General features: G+C 30.9%; 1 protein-coding gene across 1 annotated transcript in view; it reads left to right on the top strand.

Annotated features, from left to right (window-relative positions):
- Positions 1–5,389: 5,389 nt before the first annotated feature.
- The window catches only part of LOC132701744 (uncharacterized), a 190,533-nt gene continuing 182,639 nt past the window's right edge, over positions 5,390–13,283 (top strand). The window contains exon 1 of the mRNA XM_060669900.1: positions 5,390–5,541. The gene's annotated coding sequence lies outside the window, so the exon portion shown is untranslated. The remainder of the gene's footprint in view (positions 5,542–13,283) is intronic.

The following is a 13,283-nucleotide window of genomic DNA, read 5'->3' as shown; positions in this document are numbered from 1 at the left end:
GTGGTAAACCGAATTTACAATCACAGAATAGAACCTGGCCATTCTACCCATACCCGAACGTAACACTATGTAGTTGACAACATTAAATGGTGGACTGGATAGTTAAATTACCGTTGTTGAGTTTTTGTTTGTCGCCAACATGAAGATTTCTCAGTAATGAAGTTTTGTCGAGAAGCTTCGCACCTGATATCGTTTCAACAATCCACATCAGTTTTTGGAACAGCCATCATACACAGTTGAATTTTTGTTAAATCAAAATATGCCACTCTGTATTTTCTGTTGACCAGTGGCCGATACAGTTGAGTTTTTGTTTCACTTCGTTCTGTTTTTGTTTTATTTTGACCCAAACCTTCGTTACCACCGTTACCATCTTTTTGTTGCTTTTCATTTATTATTAAGTTTCTGTTTTATCATATTTTTTTGTTTTGTTCCACCCTTGGCGCGCCATTTCACCAAATCACCAAAAAGTTTAACCGGATGCTTTAAACACATTTTTTCCATCAAAAATAAATCTGTCCCGTATCTCATTTGTACAGTGTTATTGTTTTATTGTTTTTTTTTTTCTTTGTTGAGTTTAAGTTTTTGTTTTCATTGAAACTGAAGAACTGCAGAATTTGCGTTTCGCTTTCGTTTAATTTTGTTTTTATTATTTGAGTTTTCGTATGATTTCTTTTTTTGTTTGGTTATTAAGTTTTCATGTTACTTTTTTTTTCGTTTTTTTTAGTTCGTTAATAAAATATTTTCCTTAAAAATTCTTTGGGGGAAATATTTTCGGTATCGTTTTTTAGTTGGTGTGTGTTTTTTTGAAAAGAACCCCGTTGAAAAAAAATAAAAAAAAATTGCTCTCTTTATTTTCTTTTTAACATTTGTTTTCTTTTACATCGCAGTAGCATTGACGGCAGCAAGCGTCAGCGTTAACACAAAGATTTTTTTTCTTCCGTTTTAAAATCACATTTTCTCAAAAATTTTTGCAACACAGTTTTCTAAATTGAAATTTTTACTTCTTTTAACAAATTTGATGAAACCAATTTTTTAGCTTACTTTTTTTTTCAAATTTCTGTTAATTTGAAAATCATTGGTGGGTGGTTTATTCTCGTCAAAATTAATTTAATTATTTTTCTTTAACTCTTTTCTTATTGTGTATTACTTCTAGCTAACTGATTATTTCTTGCGAAACTTCTCACTGCTTAATTTCGATTAATTTATAAATGTGTTTTATTTATTTTATATCTCTTACAACATTCCAAAATTAGTTTGGCATTTGTAATTTTTGCGATCCATAAGTATTTAAATAGAGACTCAACAACACTAATAATATCAGTTTTCTCAGGAAATTAAATTTAACAAAACAAACCATTTCTCTCGAAAATATTTGATTATAATGTTTTGTATCTACTTTTTAACGCAGTCGTCATAGCAAATAATTATTCCCATTTGTGCATTTCCATCCAATGTTCCAAATTATCAAATCTTCACTTTTGCTGTTGTTACTGCGATGTTTTAATTTTTTCCTTCTTTTATTTAGTTCTACTCTTTTTTTGAGAGCGTTTTAAGTTCGTTTTACTTTTTTTTACTTTAATTTATACTTTTTTGTTTTCGTTAAGATTTTGTTTTGTTTCCTTTTTCTTTACTATTCTTTATGCAGAAAGCAGTCTGCACTCTCAAGATGACAGTTTCGTTTCCTGAAATAAAAAAAGTAATATTTTCCAAATTGATTGCCGAACATTTCCCTAAAGCTTCAATTAAAAAAAAGAACAATTGTTTCCAGAATTCATACATTTTTATCTCTGTCACAAAATCTTACATGTACTTGGTTACCATAAATTTAGTTAAACCATAGCTAGTTTTAAGTTTGGTTTGTGTTGATTTGTGTCATTTTGTTTGGTATACGTGTGCCTTATTTTAAACAATTCTGATTGTTAATTTAATTAACTTTCTTTTGTTTTTCTTTAATTTTCCTCTGCAAATACGTCAAAAAAACACAGCCTAAACCATTCTGTTACCTCCACAGATATTAAATACTTGCAAAAAAATCCAATCACTTCACAAACTGTAGAGGTAATAGGGTTAAACGCTTTGAATTGTTGAAAGATTTGACGCAGTTGCGGCCAGCAAGTCTAAGAAAAACAAAACTAATGTGTGTGTTTTCCGCCCGTTAAATAGGGCGTTTATATTTTAAGTTTGTTTATAAGTTGTGCTTAGTAATAGAAATGGGAAAAAAAACCTACGAGTACAAATAACGCCAAATCAAAATCGGAAATCATCGAGTGTGAAATTTAGTGAAATTATGTGAAAATTTAGCTTTCCACGAAAAGTGTTCTGCATTTTGTTCATTTCAACTTCCCGAGTTTAACGTCGTTAGCCTTAATCGTGTTTATTAATGTAAGTTTGTAAAAAGTGTGGTTAGATTTCTTCAATAAAGTATTAAAAAAAACAATCGTCTTTATATTGGGGCGCCAAAAATATGTATTTCGTAAGATTTCATAAATCTGACCAAGCCCTTTCCATATAATTTTCCCTTCCTTATAACTTACTTTACAATACAGATTATTCACATTTAAACAATATGTAATTCAAAAACGAGAAGCGCTTTTGTTTTCATATAAAGATTTCTAAAGCAATTTTGTAGATAGAACTTTTTCTTAAACTAAAAGTCTAAGAGTTGTGAAGAGAGAAATCTTTTTTATATGAAAGACCCTATAAATTGGACACACCGAGAGATAAGAAAGCAAACTACATTTTTGTAAATAAATTTTTCATGGATATTTTAGACTAAGAATGAGATATTCTCACTAGATTTGATTTTATTTTTGCAAGAAAAAGTCAGTACATTTCATCTTCCATAGAGAAAAGCGCGATGTCACGGAATAATTAGACATTAGACATGACACAGGTAAGATTGCAAATTCTTTTTGCAAAGGGATTAATATCTCATTTCCGAATAAATCAGAAAATGACATTTTTTAACGGAATACCCTGTATTTTTGTAATTATAAGTGTTGTTTCCAATCCTCTATGTATCATTCCACAAACTAGTCAGTACTTAGTCACAGCAAAAAAATCATTCCAACCATGCACCAACCAGTACTGCATACTGGTGACTCGTTTATAACTTATCTCAGAATTTGTAAAAAATAAATTTGTAAAAATGTAAATTTATAAATTTGAAGTCACTTATGCATTTAAAATAGTTATATAGGGTGTTTGTAGTCGAGTATACAAGTATTAACTTACTTATTTTTAATAGAATAATTCCTTAATTCTTCGGAAAATTCTATTTCGTTTGTAATATCCTATAACTAAGTCTTACCGTTTTCGATATATTTTGAATTTTATTTCAAAAGTGACGTTTTGTGCCTGTGTTAATATTTTAAAAACATTACAAATACAGGGTGATCAAAAATTAACATTGAAAATTTAAGTGGAAAAAATAATGTAAGTCATCTTTTTCAATTTCGATTTTTATAATTTTACCTTATTTTGTAGATTTAGAATGTCAGCAGAAAATCAATGTGTGACAGTTTTATCTGACCTCATTTAACCACTTTTTTGTTATGGTTATTTTAATATAAAAAAAATCTATTAAACGATTTTTCTACAAAAAAAAACGCTAAAAAATTGAGAAATTGACAATTTAAGGCGTGGAAATATCGAAAACAAACGATTGCGGTGCGGTAAAATCCCGAAAATGTCCGAAGTGGCTCGGATCCGTGGGAAACGAAACTGAAGCGGTAAAGTGGCGCTTCCTGCACATTAGATCGGTGTGTAATTAGGCATTTTACAGATGGGAGTAGAAAACATTGATTGACGTCGGCATACTCAATCTTTTGTCAAACCATAAATAAGCGAATATTCGACTGTCAAATTCACATGCTAATTTATGTTTTAATTTTGTTTACATTATGCCTTTCGAATACTAAGAGTTATTAATGCTGTTTCAAAATGTCCCATAAAAAGTCTATTTATGAAAATTTGAAGAATTGAATTAAAATCGCATACAAAATAATAGTTATTTAAAAGGTTTACAATTTTTATTTTTTAAACATTACTTTTAGATAGTCCTAAATACGAATCTGTTGCCATTTTCAATTTGAAAAAATCTCTAAATGTACTTCTCGATTAACTGCTTCAAAAAACTGAGTCAGCCATGACTTTAGTCGATGCTATATGAAAAACTGTTTTATTTTTCTTTAGTAAGATCCATCCAGCGAAAAAGAATTATCAAAATGGTGTTTAGTGCGTTTTTGAGAGATCTGTCCAACAAAAAAAAAGTTGACAACATCATACCGTAATCAAAGATTTTACAACGATGCTTTAAGCTGGACGCAAACGATATTTCAAACACCCTGTACAGAAACAGTGTCAAAATTGGTATAGTAAGCTAAGTACGCCTGAATTCGTTGCCAATTTATTTTTTAATAATACTAATGATACTTCTCTCTTCTCTCTTTTTTACTAGACACTCCCTGTTGGGCATGACTTTAAGTTGAAGCATAAAGCAAAACAAGCTTTTATTGCATTTTTTAAGATCTATTCAACAAAAAAAAAATCAAAATCGATCCAGAAACACACACGCTCTATATACGTAGGTAATTAACGAATGGTTTAAACCATATGGGAATTTTGTGATACATCTTCTATTTTTTGTAAGTGTAGAAATCAGCAAACAGATACGTCCGGGCGCTACACTCTTGCCTTTTCTTGTCATTTTCTTTGTCGGAATTACCTAAGTAAAGTATATTATCATTATTATTATTATTCTAATTATTATGAAATCTTTGAATACAAACAAGATTAGTTTTTTAACTATTTATTCTTTTCGGTTAGAATCTCATATCCTCGTTATAACTCCAACAAATTCATTTTTCTATGTAAAATCTATTTTGCCTGGTATAAAAGTTTGTCTTCCGACTTTTGTGCCATTGGGTACACAGAAAATGTTACAATAACACACCTTTCGCCATCTGCCGTGCGATAGTCAAACCAACCAAATTTCCGCCGTAGATTTCGATTCGGGACCACAGAAACAATTATTTAACGTTCCCGCATTAAATCAAAGATCTTGCCCGAACATAACGTAAACCGCAGGTATTTTTGGAAATAATAAAAACCGCACCAATCGAATTGCGACCACGTTTGTTTACAACACGCGATAAATTTAAAACCAGCAGAATCAATCCCCCAATTTAGTTATTCGGAAAAAGCAATGCGTCGTTAAAAACAATTAAATATCCCCTGCATTTTTCTATGCGTTTTCGGTGATCCGAACCGCCACGACGAACGACAATGACCGGCTTTTTTTACAGGCACGCGATCTATCTCCGCACTGTCTGAAAATCAGCTGCAGTTATTGATTTTTCAGGTCCAAAAGCTAGACGATGCCCTAGTCTTCGCGGGGGAACTTGTGCGAGTCGGTTTTGTTTTGGTCCCGACATTTTGCAGAATGCGCTTTTGTGACAGTTCGGCGATGAAACGCGTCGCGACGTTTCGGATTTGGTGAAAACGACACGTGAGTTTAGGGCTCCTAAAGAACCGACGACGGTGAGTAGTATTTAGGTGCTGTTCCAGCAGGAATTCGTATGATTCCCTTAGCAGCTAGAATTAACCATATCAAGAAAACTTGTAAGAGTGCGTTGAAAATGTTAGGATTCATATTTCGGAATGCTAGTGAATTTACAAGCAAACAGGCTCTAAAAGCCCTCTACTTTAGTTATGTTAGCTCTAAGCTAAGGATCATTATTGGCAGCCTATTTTCAATAAAAATATTATTCAATTAGAAAAACTTCACAAGAAATTTTGAAAATATCTAGCTTTTAAATATGATGCTGATGGTGTAGGAACAATGCATCAGTTCAATTTTAATTTAAATTATGTAGATCTCTTAGAGACTGTTTTGAATTGCTATCGCAGATCGGTTTTCACGTTCCTTCGTTAAACATCAGTCAGAACATCTTCAATATTCCAACTTCCAACTCCCTCCACAAACTTCTTTGTCAGCAATGGTTTTGAGTTTGTTTTTTTTGGTTTCCTTTATAAATTTCTCTATATGGTTGCTTTTGGTTTTAGTTAGTTTTGGTTAGATTTTTTACTATGTTTACTACGTTTTCGGTATTCGGAATTTTCATTTGATCTGGTAACTATACTTAGCCAATTAATTGTCTTGTCATTTCTTATTATATCTGTTAGACAATAAAGGTTATCATTATTATTATTGTTATTATTATTATTATTATTATTATTATTATTATTATTATTATTATTATTATTATTATTATTATTATTATTATTATTATTATTATGATTATTATGATTATTGCTATACATCTCAGCGCTCACTGGCCTTTTTTCACCGGAGGCTTTGCTGGCTGCGGGCTCTCTGAACTGGCGAGAAAACAGTTCAATTCCTCCCACTCAATTCAGAAACTTACGAAAAATGTGGCATGTCTGTAGTATGACTCCGTACTCGACGATGTTCTGCGGAAGTCCGATGTCTTTTAAATTTTTGGAGACAATTCCCTCCGCCGAAATTACAAATGGGTAGATAAACACTTTATCGAGCTGCCAAATATTTTTCAGTTCCACGGCCAAATTTTCATATTTTTGTATTTTTTCTGCTTCAGTTTTACTGATATTGTGGGATAGTGGAACAGCGATATCAATTATGACGACATTTTTCTTTTCTTTGTCTATAAGGACGATATCGGGTTTATTGTAGTCCACTGTTCTATCCGTTGTAATAGGCCGGTCCCAGTACAGTACAGCTCTGCCATGTTCGAGTACGGCCGAGGGCTGGTATTTATAATGCGGTTGGTATGTTTCTAGAAGGCCACACATTAAGTCTAATTGGAGGTGGATAATTTTAGCAAGTTGGTTATGACGGCCCAAATATGCGCTCTCCGCGAGAACAGGGCACCCGGCAATAATATGTTCGATGGATTCTCCAACTGAGCCACACTTTCTGCACTTGTCCTCCACGTTGAGTTTAAGACAGTGTTTTTCATAATTGCGGGTTTTCATGACTCTGTCTTGAATAGCCATAATAAAGCCTTCAGCCTCGGGATATAGATGTCCAGCGTCCAACCAAGCCAGCGAGGCGACCTTATCAATATGATCTGCATCCAGATTTCTAGGGAATTTTCCATGTAGGGTTTGTTGTCTCCAAAAAGTTTGTTTTTCCTGTCTCGTGTTCAAATCAAACGTGATTTATTATTTACTATTATTATTATTATTATTATTATTATTATTATTATTATTATTATTATTATTATTATTATTATTATTATTATTATTATTATTATTATTATTATTATTATTATTATTATTATTGTTATTGTTATTATTATTATTGTTATTGTTATTATTATTATTATTATTATTAGAAGTGATGCTATAAAATATAAATTTACAATGAGGGGATTATTAATTAGAGTCAACAACTTTTCGGATTGAATCCTCAGTTCTAGTGTTTAAATTACAAAATCGTCTGTCCTAAACAAATTGGTATTTTACCAATATTGAATTTTTAGACTCTTATTATAATTATAGTTTGTTGTTTCACTATTATTGTAATATTCGGTTAATGTGGAGTAGCTGAGATCAAGATCTTAAGCTAGACTTCGCCGTTTGAGATGTGTAACTGTGTTAGTTTGTATTAAGTGATTTTGTCTAAACCTTGTGCAATAATTTAAAATATCTCAATAAAGATTATTATTATTATTATTATTATTATACGATTACATCTCAGCTCTCACTGGCCTGTTTTCACCCGAGGCTTTGCTTGCTGCGGGCTCTCTGAACTGGCGAGAAAACAGTTCAATTCCTCCCACTCAATTCAGAAACTTACGAACAATATGGCATGTCTGTAGTATGACAGCCTTCTGTCCGTACTCCACGATGTTCGGTGGAAGTCCGATGTCTTTTAAATTTTTGGAGAAGTTTTTGGAGACAATTCCCTCCGCCGAAATTACAAATGGGTAGATAAACACTTTATTGAACTGCCAAATATTTTTCAGTTCAACCGCCAAATTTTCTTATTTTTGTATTTTTTTTGCTTCACTTTTACTGATATTGTGGGAGAGTGGAACAGCGATATCAATTATGAGGGCATTTTTCTTGTCTTTGTCTATAAGAACGATATCGGATTTATTGTAGTCCACTGTTCTATCCGTTGTAATAGGTCTATCCCAGTACAGTACAGCTCTGCCATGTTCGAGTACAGCCGAGGGCTGGTATTTATAATAATAATAATAATTATTATTATTATTATTATTATTATTACTATTGTTATTATTATCTACTATTTACAATACAACTTTTTTTGTAAATTTTGGTCATCATGTTCCAATTAGTCAAATTCGCTATAGTCTCCCTCCATTTTTCGCAATCCACTCCCTCTAGCAAAATGGTTTCAACGTGCCTCATGGTTTTAAACTTTTACTTGCGCCTTTTGAAGCGATTTCATCGCAAATAAATTTCATACAAAGAGGTTTATTCAAAAATCTTCAGTATCTGCTTTTTCAGCACATCTTTCCAAAACTGCTTCTTATTTAATGTAAGCCAACAAATGATGTCTCTTTTCCAAGAAGACGACATCGTTCATGTCTTCATAATACTCTCTAGTCCGTTTTGATTAGAACGTCTTTACATCAAATCTTTAAGAAAATTTAAAGATATCTTTGTAATTCACAAGTATTAAATTTATACTTAATGCCAGGAAATTATGAATCATTACTGAATTGTAGCTTGGTGGTAATCTGTAGGAGTAGTATCGCATCTATGATGATTGTTGAGAGTCTCGAGAGTGGTAGGTAGAGCGATAGGTAATTCATACGCCCTTAGGACTTAAAATTAGAATTATAGCTACTTTCTGGCAGTTATTTGCAAATATTGTTCTTGGAAATGGCTTAAGTTCCTGAATTTGTGACTGGAGTTGAACAGTCAACCCGACTCCATCAGGTGATCAAAAAGAAGTACGGGAAGAAAGGAAATTATAATAAATGAAGATGGAAAGACTGAAAAATAAGTGGACAAATTGGTAAAAAGAAATTGTGGAATACCTTGAAGAGGTTCTTGGCCGCCTCAATAAGGACCGGAACATTATAAAGAAGAAAGAGACTCCCTATTTCTGTCGCGTAATCTGAGGCAAGAAGTACCAACCCGTGCACCTAATCATCGAAGGCAATTTCGAAGAACTCAAAAGAGGATTTTGATGGACGAAGATGTCATGGCTGATGAATGTGAGGCAATGGACGAACGTATGCAATAACAACATCATCAAATTCATGGTACCAGAGATAGATAAACAATGGAATATATATAGTCGCAATCCTCCTGCAAAGCAACAAGGAGAAGAAGAAATATAAATAGAAACTATGCTAATGTTTGCTGCATACTCCTAAATATCACACAGTGATTTAATTTTAGAACATGATTCGACGGAACAATAAAAAATATTGTAATAATTAAGAATTTAATAACAACATTGAGATTTTACTAATGGGCTGTATTGCTAACGGGTTATATTATATCCCTTATTATTTATATATATTTTTATTATTACTTATTGTTGTTGGTATTATTGCTTTTGTGATTTTTGTTCTGCAAAGCCTACTATATACCTTATGTTTTTGCTTGGGAGTAAATATATGTTTATATATACAATTTCTACTAATACTTCTATTTGCATTTACATAGAACTGAAAAGGGACTCTCGAATTTGATACGTCGTACATAATACAAAAAATTCAAAATATCTTTTCTGGACAATTTCTGGTACTTATTTCCAGCAGTTCAAAAAAGACCCAAAAAATGTTAATCCAATGGAGGCAAATCCTAAATACTCTGGTACATATTTGATCCTGTGGCAACAAAATAGTTGTAATACAATGATATAATAGTCGCGTACAAGGTTAAAGGATAGGCAATTGTCTTTACGACGCCCACTCACACGGACAACATTTTCTATTACTCATTACTACTACCCATTATCATTACAGGTAATTTGTTAAATTAGAAACGATTTTCTTGAATTAATGAGATTTATTTCGAGACGCTTGTCACTAATCCGCTCTCCAACCCGCTTAAAGATAATTTGTCATTGCCCGCTGTGGTAACATTTAAAATATCATCAATCTACATCAACGAACACGACCAAAGTATTGAAAATGAGTGTCGATAAAGGTTAAAATTTCGCTTAAAACTTTTTGGTTTTAAAATTTACTATGTGTACATAAGCTAATATTCTCTATGAATAATTGACGTGGATCATCCAATATACATTTCGATTGAATTAATTTCTGACATTACTTTAAGTGGGAAATCAGCTAACAAATGAAGAAATACTCACTGGGAAATAAAGCGTAAAACTGAGAATATTGGATTTTCATACTAAATTGTGCGAAAAGATGAAATTTATTAGGCTAAATATGGTAATATTTTTTCTACTGTAGGGATGTAAGCAATAATTTCAGGAAAATATTCATTACTTGGTAAACTCTAGGCGCAAATAAAATAAGTTAATCATTTATTCCGTATTTCTTCTCACTAATAAAGATAACACTATTATTTCAAGAGCAATTCATTTTTTCTATTCGGAATTCGCTATAAAATCCTAATTTGAAATTATGAAGGGCAACTTTTTGACTTCTTAAGCGAAAATTGTTCGACCTCCCTTTGAAATTCTTATATGAGAAAAGAAGTCCTGCGATAGCCTATTAAGAAATTCCATTAAATGACTTTATTTTAGCTTTTGAAGTTTTAATATTGTCTCTTTTATTTTATAAATTTATTTTTTTGAAGTTCACCTTTACCAAGTCTACTTCAGATCGATCAAAACGATTTACGTCCCCAAATTTTCCCTTTTAAAAAGCTTTCAAAAACATCAAATTTCGGCAGAAATGGCAAAAATTTTCAAATAAAACTAAAGTTACCCTTAGAGAAGTGCTATAATGAAATGTATGGAGTATAACCGAATGCAAATTGAATATTAAGTTAGTTAAAAAATCACCTTAGTTTGGTTATCAAACATTTGACCGAAAATACCTATAGTTCTGTAAAATGGACCCCAGGTAAACGTTCTTTTTCCTATCTCTGAAAGTTACCTAAAGGGGGAAGAAAATTAGTTTTGCTACAAACATTTTTTTCTTTTCTTTCATTTTTCATTCTTTCAATTTCATTTTTTTAAATTTTTCCATCAAGGAAGTTTAGTCAATAAAATAATTGATTTGAAAGTTATTTGAGCTTCAAGCAAGTAATTTTGACGGAATACGAAACGAATTTTTTTCGGACAAACAACAAACGCACGTAAGTTTTTAATATTTTTACCTACTCCGATAAAAAATTGGACATGTGATAACACCTCATTTTTATTGAACTTTACTTAAGGACTTTGATTTAATGTTTCCCGCCAAAAAATCTGGTGACATTACACAATTTTTGAAGATATTTTTTTGGGTTTCCTATTCGATAGTTAACACGAAGTATGTTTAGTGTATTTCTTCGCCCATTTTTTCATAGTTTATTAATTATTCAACTAACATTAGAGGTGGGCACTATAAAGTTTCGATGCAAAAATAATGTCTCTTTATATTAGAGGATCCTAGTGTAAAAAATATGTCCTCATCGCTATATCAGATGAAACATATTTTTTTAATAATAAAATTTATTAACAAATAAATCCCCGCAACTCATATCCTGTCAAGACTATTTTTAATGGAAAAAATATTTAATAAACTTTTTTTATTTCTCACCTGTTATTCTCATTCCAAATAAATTTAGTAAAAATCTATAGTAAATAACATGTAGAATAACCCCCCCACCCCTTGATTGTCAGTATTTTTCCTGTCAATAATACGTGGCAACCAGGTGTAAAACAGATAAATTAATTTAATGACTTACCCTCATACTTATACCCAGAAAACTACAAAACAGAATTTTTTTGTAATGATTAAAATAGTACATACATGCGGAAGGTTATTATAATCATAAATAACATAAAGTAATAATAATATTCACAGCAATGCAAATTAATAAATATATTTAGTAAATACCGTAGTGAGCATTTTTTGAGTTGTTTTTAATTTTATTCACCGTACGTCTGGCAGTATTATTTCTAAAGTAATAAAAAATTTCTAAATTTATTGTAGTTTTCTTATTTTTGTCAAAGCGTAAAAATAAATAAGATTTAAATAATATCAACTTAACTTTTTATTATGGTTTACATATGACATAAATTAGATAGGCGTAATGAATAATTGAAGGAAATATAAAATTTTATTAAAATCAAACATAACATTATATATTAAACCCAGAATTATTAATTATTTTGTTGGGCAATATTCCTAAAGCTTCCGAATCGGAAATCTGGTTAGCAAGCTAGGCAAGTAAAACAAAAAATATTAAAGATGTCAACTGCATAAGCTGCACTGATATAGCGTCCCAGTTAGGACCTTCTTTACGTAAAAGTTTACCGGCGTTAAATGCGTTCACTGGCAGCGACTACACTGCAATAAAGGCAAAATAAGAACCTTACAAAAAATTTATTTCGAAATTTCAACATTATCAAGAATATTTTGCATCGTTAAAAGATAGGGCCGATATTTTTATTGATAAAAAAATTGATGCAATTCAAGAATTTACTGCTCTTATGTATGGCATAAAAAATTGCAAGATATCGCATTTTCCAGCGAAAATATTCAATGAACAAACGTGATGAACGATTTTTAAATAAAGTATAAAAGTTTGACTCGAATACGATTCCTCCCTGTTGGAAATCATTTCAAAGCAAAAAAAATTACGAACAATATATGTAAATTCTATGTGGTATTATCCAAGAGAGTTTCACGGAGATCCAACGCCCTTAGAAGTTGATGACATTCTGCAGGTTACGGAACAGGAAAATGATAAAAACAGTACAATATTAAATTACAATAATGCAACTTCTGATGAATCAGATATTGAATAACTCTGTGTTTAATAATGATTAATTCATAAATAAAAAATATTTTTATAGTACTTAATCGATTTCTTATGTATACTATTTTTTATAGTTTAATATATAATGTTATTATATTTCCTCTAATTATTCATTACGCCAATCTAATTTATGTCATATGTAAGCCATAATAAAAAGTTCAGTTGATATTACATTGTAAGACAAGGCTTTCACAAAAATAAAAAAACACAATAAATTTAGAAATTTTTTATTACTTCACAAATAATACTGATAAACTTAAGGTGAATAAAATTAAAAACAGTTAAAAAATACTTACTACAGTATTTACTAA

The sequence above is a fragment of the Cylas formicarius genome, unplaced genomic scaffold (assembly GCF_029955315.1).
Source record: "Cylas formicarius isolate icCylForm1 unplaced genomic scaffold, icCylForm1.1 PGA_scaffold_5__7_contigs__length_24384050, whole genome shotgun sequence".
In the NCBI taxonomy this organism is placed as follows: domain Eukaryota; kingdom Metazoa; phylum Arthropoda; class Insecta; order Coleoptera; family Brentidae; genus Cylas; species Cylas formicarius.
Note: the sequence above shows the minus strand (reverse complement) of the source record. Positions and strands in the feature narration are given on the sequence as shown.